This window comes from Triturus cristatus, chromosome 3_1, assembly GCF_964204655.1.
Source record: "Triturus cristatus chromosome 3_1, aTriCri1.1, whole genome shotgun sequence".
NCBI lineage: Eukaryota > Metazoa > Chordata > Amphibia > Caudata > Salamandridae > Triturus > Triturus cristatus.
In genome coordinates, this window is record NC_140583.1 from 717778044 (window position 1) to 717793628 (window position 15585).

Here is a 15585-nt window from a genome sequence, read left to right on the forward strand (position 1 = left end):
GTATACTTTTATCAGTAAACTGTATGACTATGCATATGTAATGTGCAAAAGAAACAATTGATGGACGGAATGCTGGACAATGCAAACATTCACCCTCAGTCACAAGGATCTGGGTTTTCATCCATCATTTTTTTGCTCACCACCCCAGTTTGGACCCAGCCATATGCGAACCTGTCTTGACCCTGTTCCTCATGGGAACAGTCCAGCCTGAACTGCCAAGCCAGGTCCTCCCTGGACCGGAAACAAACATCCTGGGACCGGTTTCAGGGCATCACCCTTCATCAGCCAGGCTAGCATAAATCCAGTGGTGTAGTGAGCACGGGACCCACGTCTGGGCATACCCTTTCCACTTAGGGCGACATTTGCAAAATAAACAATTGATGGACAGAATGCTGGGCAATGCAAACATTTACACCCAGTAACTAGGATCTGGGTTTAATCCATCATTTTTTTGCTCACCACCCTAGTTTGGACCCAGCCATATGCAAATCAGTCTTGACCCTGTTCGTCATGAGGATGAATGTTTTGATTTGCTCTGCATTTCGTCCATTAATTGTGTGTCTTTTGTTTCCTCACCCAAAGTGCACCAGGTATGCCCAGACGTGGGTCCCGGGCTCACTGTGCCACTGGATTCAAGCTATCCTGGCTGATGAGGGGTGAATTTCGAAACCGGTCCTAGGATGCTTGTTTCCAGTCCAGGGAGGACCTGGCTTGGCAGTTCGGGCTGGACTGTTCCCATGAGGCACAGGATCAAGACTGATTTGCATATGGCCAGGTCTAAACTGCACTCTACAAAATCTACTTCGCTATACCCCACTCTACTGCACAACACTCTACACACCATCCATACCACTCCATTCTGCTCTACACCACTCCATGACACTTAGACACTCCACTCTATGACACTCTACTCCACTCTACACCCTTCCGCTCTATAGCACTCCATTCCCTCCACGACACCCCATGACATCCCACTCTCACTCCACCCCATTCTACAACACTCCACGCTACTCCATAACACTACACTCAACTCCACTTTATGACACTCCACTCCAGGCCACTCTCCTTTACCTCACTAACTTTTAGCCATGCTGAAAAGCAGCCACGCTGGTGTACACCATGGCTAAAACATATCAGTAAACCCAATAGAGCTTGTGTAGGCGAGACTTATTGGGTTTGCCAATGCTTGCTTTGTATCTTGATGTATTAGAGACTGTCTAGCCTCTACGTCCAGTGCAGTCAATCAGAAGGCTAGCCACAGCCAAGCAACTCTAGCTTCCCCTTTGGGAGGGCTGTGCCCTATGAAAAGAGCATAACGTTTTAGCCTCCACTGTCTCAGTCACACGGGCATGAACATCTATGAATTGTCAGGTCCATGGGTCATCTGAGGGCCTGCAGGAGAGCAATCATATAAACTGCCACTGTGATATATAAAGAGGTTAAGCGGAGTTGCATAGACATCACTGAGTACAGATTCCGAGACCCAGGCCACGCTCAGCCTACTCCAAGTGCAGTCAGATTTCTATATTCTTCTCTTTCTTTATGGGCAGAATGTATAGGGTAGTGCTTCAGGACCTCTGTCTCTGCTTGGAGGCCTAGTGATTTCCTCTCAGCTGATGCAGAATGTGTCTCTACAGCTCAAAATCCTCCAGCTTTTCCTACATTCAGTCAAAGCCGTTGAATATCTCTGGCACTAGTAGCAGGCAGTGTAATTAGAAAGTGGTGTCACATTAACTCCGAGACAGGCCTTTCTGACAAATCCTAGAGTCTCCTACTTGGTTAGTCATAGCTGACAAGTGGCTGTGCCTGACTTGACACTTACTGTCAGTCCTAAGCCCACATTCATTTGGAGAATGTTGCTTTACAAACTGGGAATTTAAACGCAAACTCCTGTTTTAAAAAGTGCATCTCAAAGTATCACAACGCAATATAATTTTAGTTAAAAAGCTGGGTCTGGCAGAAGTAGGGGTGGGCGGAATTTGCGAAAGCGACTTTCGCAAATTATCGCGAAAATGTTTAAAGTCTCCGCAAACACGCGGAATTATCGCGCAGATGCGGAAGTTTTTTTCCCGCCCGTTCGCGGTATTTTCTGCGTGTTCGCGGCTCGCCAACTTACCCATGCGGTTGCTTGCGGGCGCGGCCATCTTGTTTTCACTCTTCTCGCGGTGCATGAACGCGAGAAGAAAGACGTGATCGCGCGACGCATGACGTTACTGCGGGCGCGAACTGTCGCGAGACAGCGCAAATGGCTACCAACAACCCAACATCTCGTGGAGAACGCGACCGGATCGGGAAAACTTGTCGGCGAACGCGGGGATTCAGGTAAGGCGATCGCGTGAGCGAGAATGTAATATTTTACAGCGCGAGCAAGAACCAAATTATCGCTAAGCTGCGGAATGCGGAAATTTTGACATTTTCGCGCTCTCCGCGGAACGCGAAAATGTCAAATTATCGCAATTTCCGCGAGTGGAACAGAAATTTAGCCCAGGCCTAGGCAGAAGGCATCACATGCATTACGGGAAAACTTGTCAGATGAAGATTCTAAGCATGGTTTATCTTAAACAAAAGGAAGCAACAGAAATTTAATTAGTTGCTGAATTCAGTCTATTGACCAGAATTCTTTGAATAAAATCAACCTTACTTTCTAATTGTTCATATACCAGCCACTTTGTTTTCCTCAGTTTCTGTTGGTTGTAATTAGGGCTCCCGGTTTTATGGTATTTATTTTTTTACCATTTCCGTCTGTATTTATCCATATTTATTTTTTGGGCATTTTATCTGTATTTATCCACATTTATTTTTGCCACAAGCAAAAGTTGACACTGCAGCTAGTATTTTTCCACATTTATTTAAATTGACAATGCACACATGCACACGTTGTTATTGGCCAACACAATACATTCATCTGATAAATTTGCCATTTGCAGAATGTCCCAATACGCTTAAAAGTGCTATCATAAGCCATTTGTCTCAGAGCCTTGCAGTTTCTGTCATCAGTAGAGTGTCACATCCTCCCCCTCACTGAACACCATACTGCCCCACTGAGAGAAACACACTAACTTCAGCTACAACCCAATTGTGCCCCGCTATAAACACCTGGAAGCAACTCAATTTAAATATGCACTAGACTAGACTAATATGCTACCTGAAAAAAAAGTACCAACGTACTGGAAAAAAGCAAACACTCACAGGAAAGTCACCATAATGCTTTTACACTCATTATTCAGAAACCAATGAGTGTATTTGCTTGAAAAGCTAACGACATGAAAAGAAAAGTAGTGCTTCACTTGCAAACTCTGAAAGGTGGCGCTAATGTGTTTGGGTGTGAATAAAACCAAACTGGCCACTGCATCTTAAAACCTTTTTTTCTCTCCTCATGAGGCTGCATTTTGGTGTAGAAAAATTCCAGACAAAGACATTTGCAGCAAACGTGTTTCTCCTTTTTTTGGATCCATTTCACAGAGGAGCGAATGACGGAAAGGAGAGGAAAGAACAATCACGGTTTTCTACAAGTGAGGAGAAGTGCAGCAGAAAGAGAGGGAAGAAGAGGAAGAAAGAGGGGGGGGCAGCATAAGTGGACACTGTCCTTGTCTTGACCTGTTAAAAAAAGAAGAGATCGCAACGGTTATAGGCTATGCAGTCCAGCCACAAACTCTGCAACACTCCACTGACGTAGCTAGGCGTAGAAAGGCTGGGGGTGCTGGCATTCGAAAGGCTTTGAGTTAGTGGCCAGATTGTTCTTGCAGCCACACATACACAGAGTTGCTCTGCAGTCTGGCCACAAACTCGGCAACACTCCACTGACGTAGCTAGGCTTTTGCACACCAGGGGGTGCTGGCATTCGAATCATGTTTTTGCCACAGGCAAAACTGCATACGCCACCGACTCCAGCCCCACCCCCTCCCCTCTTCCCCGAGGGCACTTACTTTTGTTTACTAATGGCTGGTGAAGAGCTCACTCCAGGGGCTGTACGGAGCCCCGGAAATAAATGGCTGGGCATCAACAAAAACGTTTGATGTTACTTGTAGGCAGGCACAGCCCTGGAATCAGGAAGAGGACTTGGAGAGGCAACCAGGGCCGACTTTAGTGCTGGTGGCACCCTGTGTGACAATGTTTGTTGGCGCCCCCCCAATCACCACCTCGGAGTCTCTCACTAGCACCCTTTAACAGTGACCAAGTCTCCATAACCACACTCTCTCATATGCATTAAATTAGTTATATAGCGCCACTCATACCCATGTAGGGTGTCCGAGCACTGCATCACACCCACATTACACAGAGACAATCTATCATACGTGTGTAAATCAGTGTATAAGTAATGCTACATAAGCCAACGGACTAAAAGTGTAGGAGTCACATGTCATCCATACAGGGCACAAGTCCTAATAAACAAGTGGGGGGACGCTCCATGTTAGGTGGTGTCACCGGAAGTGACGTCACGACAGGAAGTGATGTCACGAAATGTAGTCCCCTCTAATTAACAAAGGTTACAAGGTGATGGGGGCAGGTTCAAAGGGCAAAGCAGAATGTTTACGTTGGAATTCGTCACTGTATTGACACTAAGGGGAGCGGGGAAATTGAAGCTGCGCTTGTTCGGTGCGTATTTATTGCCCACAATAAATTTGCCGGTCTCCATCTGAAATGCATGAATCCATACTGACCTTTTCTAATATGCGGCCACGTGCGCCCGTCTGTCATACTGAACGGCTCCACCAACGTGAAAAAACTTAAAGAGCTCTGTTCGCCTTCTCTCGACAATAGGAGGTGAGATTTGGTGAGTGCTGAGCACGCGCACAGGTGCAGACTCGGGTACCGAATCCATCTTTTGGGCAGGGGGGACGGCGTCCACCTGGTAAAATCCTGGTAAAATAAGTGGAGGGACGCCGTCCACCCGCGTGGTACCCTGACTCGAGCCCTGCATCCATACTGGTAGGCAGTATAGTTTAAGAGTGCTTGGTGTGGAGAAGCACAAACTCAGAGTCGAAAAAGAAACAGCATAGTTGGGAGTTTTCTTCAATAATAAGAATCGATTTCTAGCCAAATGAATCCTTTTTGCAACATTCATCAATGTTCTAATAATGTATACTTTGCACTGTGTATGAAGTTCTGGGATGAAAGTTAATAGCTCACTGTTGTATATTAGGACTTTAAGTTATAAATTGCAAGTAACAAAAGGATGTCTCTTTTGAAAGCAGTAACCTGCTGATCTGTTTACATCATATGCCCTCTGTAATCTACTTCGTAAGTTCTTTGCAGCAGGCATATTAACCCTCTGAACTAACTTCACTTAAATCAAAACCTCAACTATACAAAATGCTGATCTCTCTCCAGGAAGATAATTAATCACACGAGTTATCTTGACATTTATGTGAGGCCTGGTAATTGCCGGGGGAAAGAAACGCTGCAGCAGGTGCCTCAAAAGCATAATAAACTTTCAAACACGGCGCCCCCAGAAAGCCAGCACCCGGTGCGGTGGCACCGATCGCACTGCCCTAAAGCAGGCCCTGGAGGCAACTCTGCTGGAACATGGCAGTAGTATTTTCCCGTTTTTACATTTAAATACAGACAAAGGAAAACTTGTTTTCCGTCTGTATTTATATGTAAAAATCCGTTTAAACGGAAAACCGGGAGCCCTAGTTGTAATATGCTATTTCCTGTTGTACTTTGTGTGTTTTTCTTATCAGTGGAGCTTGGACCAAGTACTCCTTTTTAAATTTTCATCCACATTTTTTTATCTACTTTTTTATTTGTGAGTAGGCATGTTTGGTAACTGCATGTGTTTTGCGCTGCTGTGCTTCTTACGTAATTTAAACATTTGTTATTAATTTCTTATTACGAGTGCTGTCTGTCTTCTCTCTCCCAGTTGCCACCTTCCTCCCTTGTGTGCCTGCTGAGGTGCAGTAAACTCAATGTTTTGACATTACTTTATATATCACTTAATCTCCCAATGCCTGCCCGCATTTGTTGTTGGTTGTCCATCTCCCTACCACAACCTCCCACCCATCAATGCTTGCCCCCTCCCGTTGCTATCAACAGACCCCAGCCTCCCCAACCCTGCTTTTTCTATTGCTTTGCTTTTTTTTCATTGCAGTTAATATAGCACAAACACCACCTGAAGGTACTAGAGCGCTTTACATGAGCACCAGTTATTTTTTGTGTGCAGTTTTATATAGCGCCAACAGCGCCCAAAGGTATTGAAGTACTTTACATTAACACCATTTCCTTTACACAAGGACACATTCATTTTTGTAGGCACAGGGAGATTAAGTGACGAGCCCAGAATCAAGGATGTTCAGCTGACGCCGAAACTCGAACCCAGTTTCCCAACTCCATAGTCGGCAGCCGTGGCCCTTATGCCACATCCTCTTCCAAGAGGACCCACATCATCCCTGACTCTGCTATTCACATTTTCTTGGTGCAGTTTTATAAAGCGCCAACACCACTCGAAGGAATTGAAGCGCTTCACACTAACACCAGTTACTTTTCACGAGGGCACCATAAACGTAGGCAAATCACTTAATCTCCCCGTGGCAGCCCACATTTGCTGTTGGTTGACCATCAACCTCTCTCCTGTCATTGCTTGCCCGCACTGAATCCCATTGCACAGATCCCCTCTTCCCCCAGATCCCCTCCTCCCCCGACTCTGCTTTTCACATTAGTTTTTTTTTGTGCCGTTTTATATAGTGCCAACACTACCCGAAGCTCTTGGAGTGCCTTACATTAGTACCAGTTACTTTACATAAGGACACATTCATTTTTGTAGGCATGGGGAGATTAAGTGATTTACCCAGACTCAAGGATGTTAAGCCAATGCCGAAACTCAAACCCGGTTTCCCAGTTCCTTAGACAGCACCTCTGACCTTTATTCCACACCCTCTCTAAAGAGGATGCCACATCGTCTTTCTTGCCTTGGCCTCAGTTCCACATTTTGTGATTACAGGCAAATCACTTAATCTACTAGCGGCTACCTACATTTGCTGTTGGTTGCCTGTCTACCTTTCGCCCCTCGCTGCTTGCCCCCGCTGAACTCCGTTGCACAGATCCCCTACTCCACTGGCTCTGTTTTTCACTTTTTTGTGTGCAGTTTTATGTAGCACCAACACCACCCGGAGGTATTGGAGCACTTTACATTAGCATTAGTTACTTTACACAAGGACTGTATCTCAAGCACATTCTAGTTCTGCTGTAAACTCTTCAATACAGTCTGTGCTTGTGTGTGGATCTTTAGTGGTATTTAATAAGCATTTATGCAATGCAATCAGGGCTTCCAAGTTTCACTCGGGTTTTGTGTGATACTTTCGTGTTAGCTGTGAGACAATGTGTGGCATTGTCAAGTCTCACATGTGACACTTTGAGTGGAAACATTTTTGCATACATAATCACATCAAAATCCTCTCCCGAGGTTCAACATCTTGTGATTAGGGACAAATCACTTAATCTCCTACAGCCAATAGGTTTCATCTGTACAAAATCTACTGGTATTGACAATGTTTATTTAAGACATGTTGCACAGCGGCTCTGACTGCTGTACAGTATCACTTAAGGTTTTAAAAAACACAAATCCTATCACATGGACAGCGTTGTCTGCATCACAGTCCTTTTTTTTAACTTTAAAACTTTTTAAACTTTTAAAAAGGCTGTTTAACATGTCAAAAGAACATTAACAAAACCAATTCTGCGGAGGCGAAACCTATTGGCTTTGCCAATGCTTGCTTTTAACTTCCATCTGGTATGATGTGGATGCTTTGTCGGTAGAAAATCTGAGAAAACATTCCCGGATCAAAAATATCTACTTTGCTTTTTGGTTATAAAAGCATAGACCTGATAAATGTTTAAATATTTGTAAGTACTATGTTTATTATTTAAAAAAATTAAATCAACAAACCAAATTGTTCCATCTTAACGTAAAAAGCTTCAGTGAATAGAACATTTAAGCATTAGGATCGTAAAGCAGACCTCTCAATTAGTCTCACGTCACACATATCAAGTGTTTTTTTTATTTGCTTTATTTTGGTATTTGTACTTTTGCTTTTCCCATTTTAGATGCAGAACTACAAGTACCAGAATGTAAGGAATAAATGTGAACAGGATCGACTACTCACACCTGAAATAAAACAGTGTGAGGATACTATATAATCTTCTCCAATGTGTAGCTTGTGAACTACTGGTAGCTCTCCAGCTACAAGTGAGTAGCTCTCCCGCGTGCAGCCCAGCCAACTAAATTAGAAGCTTTTGCTTGGTTAAAATAATATATGTATACCAAAAAGGAAAAGTGTGTATCACATTTGAAAATGTATGTATTTTCAGAACCTATGATTTTCAAAAGATAGTTGAAACTGATATTTGAATGATACATCATGCAGCATTGGGAGATTTATTACTAATATTATTACCTTGGTACCCGTGGCATTGCAGCCGAGGCTCTTAAGTATTACCCTTTTAGAGACATTCCAAATTCACAGAGACTTTTTTGCATTACTGATGGCTATACCTACCGAAGTGATCATGGCTGGTAATCTTGCATAGTGTGACCACCTGTGCAAACTTGCCTGATGTGTACAACACAAATAATATCAGTAGCTCGGCATGATTTTCATTGAACATAAGTGGCTCTTATTCATCAAAAGGCTGGAGACCCCTGGTGTAGTGCAATATGTTTCAGACATCTATGAGGTATGTGAGCCTTCTTCATCAATATTTCCAGTAGGAATGTTTGTGTTGTGACAATAAAAACCCCTGAGTGGGAATACACATAAGACCTTGGTTATTTTAGTTTCTCTTGTGTATGACACGGAAGCTACTGATATCAAAGTGATGTAGGATCTAAGTCATGTAAGAAAGAGGACCAATCAAAAGATTTCACTGGGCAGGTGATCATGGTGGCAGATGGCCCTCAGGGATGTATGTGTAGCACGTGGCTGCTGATAGAGTAATCGGACTCTTAAAGGAAGAGCTAAATTTGCAGGAGAATCCATAAGCAGATTTTCCTTCATTTTGAGGATAGTATAGTGATGGAAATACCACAGGCAGAGTCTCAGTGCCAGGTTATCTGCTCATGATAAAGTGTGATGCTCATGGCATGGAAATGCCACACATAGGGACACTGTATACATGGAAATGTCACATAACCAAAGTGGACACTTGGCTGCTATGTGTCCTGGTGTCACAGAATTGCACCAGGACAAATTCAGCTTATTTGACTGGGTCAGCCGAACCCCATATCCGACACAGAAATAGCGGCTGGAACTGGGATACGGTATGATCCCTCTCATTTCCTGCACTAATGTCATTTTTAGGATTTTTTGGGGCGCCAGGCAAGACATATTTTAGTGGCCGCTGATCGGAATAACTTGAAATGTTATTACCCATTTTCTGATAATTCAACCCTTCGTGATATCTACCAAATGAACTTTCAGAAACAAGGCCATATGAAAAAAGTTGAAATATGTCTTTCCGTGGGGGGGAGGGCAAAAAAACCTTATGTTGCCACTGAGGAAAGAAAGACAGTCAGAGGTAGAGGTAAGCAGAGAGAAGGAGGGGGTTTGAGATATACAAATAGAGATGATATAGAGAGAAGGGTACTTTACTTTCCATGCGGTCCTGTGGAAGGTGGGGGCTCCAGACTACTGCTCTCTCTGCCCATGTCTTAACAAGCATTTACAATGCAATGGTCTCGGCATTGTTAAAGTTAGAGTTGTTGGCATTGCTCATGACATTATTCTTGTTTATGTTTTTGTTTTTAAAACATTTAAAGAAACGGCATTGTTATTTACAATGTCAATAGCTTAATCACTCTCCAATGCGAGACCTATTGCATTTGCACCCACACACAGAGCCACACACACAAAGCCACACACACACAGAGCCACCCACACATACAGAGCCACTCACATAGAGCAACCTGTGTCCAAACAAATCCCAACAACATAAAACAACCTAGTCCACGACCAGTTGTTCAGTACACCAGGTCAAAGGCTGAACACTGCAAAAGAGACCGCGCAGGCCGCCATTTTCTTTGGAATCGTTTAAACGGAAATGTTAAGGTGGGAAACCAGAAGCAAAACATCAAATCAGTCCTAATTCCTGCATAACAGTGATACCTGACGCATGAGAAACAATTTACCCCGAGAGCTCTTCGGCAAAACGAAAAGTCAGGAGATTCTGAGGCTCAAGGGCAGTCTGTAGTGTGAATAATAATCTGGAATGTATGGGTTCTTTGCATTTTATTTCTATCCAGCACAATCATCTCCTTACACGACGACATCCTGTTAAATAACTGCACAGGTTGTGCAAAATGTTTTCACACGTAGAGGGGAGACATGACTTACCCCCTTGGTAATGCACATTTGCATAGAGCCTCCTTGTGGGATTGGACATGCATGTGTTTTATGTCACAGATTAACACACCCATGGTCATCGCTTGATGAAAGCAGCGAGATTTCATCCCAAACCGGCGACATTGGGGGTAGAGCCGTCACGGGAATAAATTGCTCGCTTTGAGGGTGCCTTTTTGGAGCTGCTTAATCACCGATTCCAATTCCAAGGCGGAAATAGACCCCAGCCAGGTGCATCAAAATACATAACGGAAGGAAGGCCCGTTCCGCCGCCTCGTGGCTTTTACGGCGTGATCATTAGTTCCGCTATCTTGAGCGGAAGCGCGTCACCGAGTTCGGAGAGTGCTCATTCGGTGCATTAACCCCGAAGTGAGCCTTCTTACCTCGGCCTCAAAGTCACCATTCCACACAGTACGGGCCACGCAGCCCCTATGCTGGCCACGCCCCATGCTCTCGGAGGCCAGGAGCCGAGGGGCCTTGAAGAAGGGCTGAGATGAGACAGGCGCCTAACTAACCCGTCCAGAATACTTTAAGAGAGAACGGCCATATTTAATTTTGTTGCACCGGAAATACAATAAAACCTAGCCTTGTAGGTGAATTTCTGGCCTCTGTAAATCAGATCGCGCAATGCACCAGCAGCAGGAGCTCGCCGACTTGGTAACCATGTTTCTCCGAGGTCAAGCAGAAATGCCTCGGAGAAACGCAGCTAATTTTCGGATTCGGGGCGTGTTTTTCTTTCTCTCCTCTTGCCATTGGCTGGAATGTTTACATTCCAGAGGAGAGAAAGAAAGTAAAAAACACGCCCCCGAATATCCGAAAAAGGCGGGGCTTAAATGGACAGACGCCCCTCTCCTCCAATGGCTGGCCTCCGTTTAGTAAGCCAGCCAATGGAGAAGAGGGGCGGGTTCAAGCCCCGTACTAAAAAACGTTAAATCTCGCGAGCGAGACTACGCAAGCGCAGCCTTCGCTAGCCGAGACCTAAAAACGTTAAATCTCGCGAGCAAGACTGCGCAGGCACAGCCTTCGCTAGCCGAGACCTAAAAAGGCTCTGTCCTGCACTGGCTCGGTACACACCAGTGCTTAATTTGTGCCGGTGCTTAGCACCGGCACGTAATTGTCAGGGCCGGGTCTACACGTATCTTGTTGCACGTCATGTTTAATTTACCTCACTACTGGACTTGTCATAGACTGTTGTGCTCAATTTCTCGTCCGCAGTACTGCTCCTCATCCGTCTCCTGAATGAGTCAAAGTGTGCTGCGGATGCGGCTGTGAGACTGAGTCTGCCCTGGCTGAGCAAAGACGACAATGGAGATTCATATGAATGAATCTCAATCTCAGTCTGATATGCTGATGGCGGCCGCGGCCCTTAGTTCAGTGTTGCCGGCCCGGTGGGCGGGACACTGATTTGGGCTAGAATTTGGTTCTGCGGAAGTTGGGGCTGTGCGGCAGCAGGCAGAGAGCGCAGATTTTTCCCGATTGCGTTGCCACGCCCAAGCATACCCGCACCCCACCCCCGAGTCATTGTTGTACTCAGTGCGAGTGCCAGCGCGACCCGACGACGACGTTGAGGACTGGCAGGCAGCACCAGGTCAGGCAGGCCTAAGCAGTTAATAAAGCTAAAGGCAGTGCAGTCAGTGTATGTCTCGCCCGCCCCACCACGAACCGGTAAATTAAGTAACGATCAACTGCCGACTCACCAGTGGGCCACAGGCGCACTGGAGAAGAGCCCGAGCATCAGCCCCAATGCCGGAGCTTCCACTGTGAGCAGGAAAGTCCCGGTGCAGGATGCCAGTGCAGGTGAGGGGCCCCCTTGATGGTAGTCAAGCATAGTGGTCTAGGTTATAAATGCCAGTCTGGCCGTTCCCCCCAGGGTCCTAGTCCCCCACCTCTGTCTGACCTCGTTCCAGTGAGCACCCACACAGTTCAAACATTGCCGCTCACAGGTGAGGCGGTAACAGTCAACTACGGCAGGGGAGTTAATGTTGCTGATGCAGGGTCTCGGCTGGCAGGAAAGAATATGTGCCTCCGTGGATACATAGCGACTGCTGGCAGAGGGAGAATGGGTAAGGAGTGAACAGTAGCAGGCCGCCGCAGATCACTTGCGAATTTGGGCTTTGAGGGTAGGCCGCCTCAGTAGTGTCTGCGTAGGCTAGGGGTTACCGCAGTTGCGAGTTGCCACCCGGCTCCCATCAAACATCGGTCCCCAGCCATGTAAATTATTGAAGTGGATATCGGGCGCCAGAGCAGGCGAGAGGGCCCAGGTCCACAGAGGCCATGACCGCAGTCAGCCACTGAGTCGCAGGTGTTGGTAACAGCTTCAGAGAGCCGGAGGAGCCACCACCGCCAATGCTGGGTCCAAGCGGGTCACAAAGGGACGTGTCTGTGGTGCAGTGCTGTGGCGCCGATGGTGGGGATCCAGCCAGGGAGTCAGTGTCCGCAGGCCAAGTCGGGCCACAGCTGGGAGGAGGAGGCCGCCTCCGAGACTCTCGTGCTGGCTATCCTGTACTGCCTCCAGAAGGGTCCATCTGGCTCCCATCAAGCCATGGAGTTAACACCCCTCCCGCTCCCCCGCCGCTCAGGTCACCGGCCCAGGTGCCGAGTGTTAGGGTAGGCGAGGAGGTTCTAGATCGTAGGAAGGCTACGTCTCTACTAGCCGTGCCATGACATGGTTCTAATAATATGCCGTGGTGGGTTTGTTTTCCCTCGATTGCTCCCTTGGTCGCCTACCCTGCGTTGCATTTTTCCAGCCCTTGGATAAAACTCATTGTCAGACATGGATTAAATGAACAGGAATTCTTCGACCAATGGGAACCTTACAAAATAGGGGAATTTGGTAACTTCCCCACGTTGAGCTTTTCGCGCAGGAAAAGTTAAGATTCTTCTCATCAAATGGACAGCTGAGTTAAAGAGGGAAGTAGGTGAGTGGCATTTCACCATTTTGTGATGTTATTGGGTTCAAATGATTGGAAATTATAAGTACTGCACTTTGAATCGTAGTCACAAAAAGTTATAACAGTTGATTTTCAAACAGCGGAACTGAGGATTAAGCTAGCTGTCTTTTTTACTCAATAGGGACTTTAAAGGAAGTAAGGTGATTTCGAGCTGGCTGTTCAGCTGATTTCATCTTAAGGTGTTATTCTGTTCCCGTGTTTACTTAGTGGCCACGTGCTCTGTCTTCCATAAGGATGTTGCATCTCCTAGCTGAAGTAAGATAACGAATTGAAGCTGTGAACAGCGCTTTAATGGATATTTGAGCAGTACTAAGGCGCTGCAGTTTGTCCTGTCATTAAATGCACTCATCGATGGAATTCCTTCAAAGGAAGTGCCCCAGCTCATATTCTTGCTGAGTCATCACAGAAATAACCTGTTATAATGAAAGTGATACAGTAACTTGTGTGAAAACTGGCGTAGACATGTTTAAGGTGGTGCAATTCTACCTTATGTTTTTCAGCCCGGAAGGCACTGAGTGGCGTGTTTTTTTCTTTGACATTTGTCAGTTTTTGATTATGTAAAACAACAACGTGTTATTTTCACATAGTAATGCATTGTGTGATTTTTTTTTTAGATACCATTAACTATAGGTGCCGCTCAGAAAAGAACTTTCCAGAAGTCTAGCAGGTCTTCATGACATGTTTACATCAACACGTGTTTTTTGCATTGCCACGCGGAAAGTGGTATTACAACTCTTTAGGAACACTGTAAAGTTGTATCAGTATTATTCAGTGTTTGCAGATCAATAATGCATGGGATGTGGACTAAAAGTAATCATAAACAGCACAGACAGAATAATGAGCACAATTATAGCCTGACTAAACAGCGTATAAGCAAGAGGCTGTACGTGCATGGTGTTAGATCTGAGACAGGTGCTAAGTGAGAATTATTTTTGTGGTAAATGTCACTTGAGCCAATGGTGGAAGTGGGTGGAGCCAATGGAGGGTGTGGGTGGAGCCAGAAAAGTGGGTAGTGGCCTCCTAAGAAAACATTTGAGCACCTGCACTTCCTATTTTACAAATTAAGCACTGGTACACACAGATCTATAGAGCATCCGCTCTAACCTGTGAAATATTTTAACATTCAGTCTGTTTGGTAACCAATTAAGTAGAACAAAACATACGTACTTACTATTACACGTTCCCAAAGTCTTTGGATGTGTAGATTGGCTGTCAGACTTCGCTCCTCATGACTCCGCCCCTCGTAACTCCACCCCCTTCTGCTCCCACCCCTTGACACCCAGTTAATGAGATTCCAGCGTGTTTTCTCATTTGCAGCACTGCATGCATTTTTTGTCAGTTTTGTTTCTAGTTTAAATATGCGCTTTTTCATTCAGTGAAGAAGGGGTTTGGGCACTTGAGTAAAGCGCCTGCTTTCCTAAAGCGGAAGAAGGTCTGTGCCGGTGGTTTCTTAAATGTAGGGGAAGGAGTGTGCGGGGAAGGGAGGTGAGTAAAGCCCAGGGTAAACTCACCTTCGTCTTTTGAGAGAGAGGACTTTGTGGGGGTAAGAGTCCAGTGTAAGCTGGCCGCTGCCTCTGCCGCGGTCTCCGTCGTGTCCTAAGTCCGGCGCCGTGAGACTGAGAAGTTGGAGTTTTTAAGTTTCCAGCACAGAACAGGGTTTGTTTTTCCGCTTCGGAATTCGGCTACTTTTTTTGTATACTTGGCTCACATTTCCTCCTGAAAGAATCACGTGCCTTTGCAGAAGGAAGAAACTGCAGCCAGATGTCTCGCGGGAGGGAGCCACATTTTGTCTCTCCTGAATAAGTTCACCTATTAAGTGGTTCACACCCCCGGCGAAACCATCGGCGCATCTTTGATTCCACCCCAGAGCCAAGACACCAGCTAAAGACATGTTGGAATTAGGCAGTACCTACGAATTACTGACTTTAATGAGAAACTAAACAAAAATGCATGTAAAACCCCAAAACATATGCTGTGCTTCCGTAGTGGAAACTTGAAGTTCTAGTGGCTTTAGAAATGTCACCGGAGCCATATAGTGGTAGTTCATAAAGAAACCTTATTTAATAGTTTTATTAAGTGCGACGTAACACTTGTCAGTACTTCAGAGATATTGACAAACTATACAGCTTGATAAAACGAAAGTGGAGTTTATAGTCTAATACGGAGAGTAAACCTATAAAGGACAAATATTTTGCAGTCCGAACACCGGAACTGATCAAAGTTCGGTTGAAAGCTGCAGTGGAACTCTCAGTTTTTAGGAGTTTCCGAAACTGTGTGATTGTTCCGATCTCAAGTTAGGG

At 45.6% G+C, this 15585-nt stretch overlaps 1 protein-coding gene across 1 annotated transcript in view; it reads right to left on the reverse strand.

The window, feature by feature from the left end:
- PGGHG (protein-glucosylgalactosylhydroxylysine glucosidase) overlaps window positions 1-15001 on the reverse strand; it is a 201896-nt gene extending 186895 nt beyond the window's left edge. The window contains exon 1 of the mRNA XM_085644806.1: window positions 14797-15001. The gene's annotated coding sequence lies outside the window, so the exon portion shown is untranslated. The remainder of the gene's footprint in view (window positions 1-14796) is intronic.
- Window positions 15002-15585: the final 584 nt, after the last annotated feature.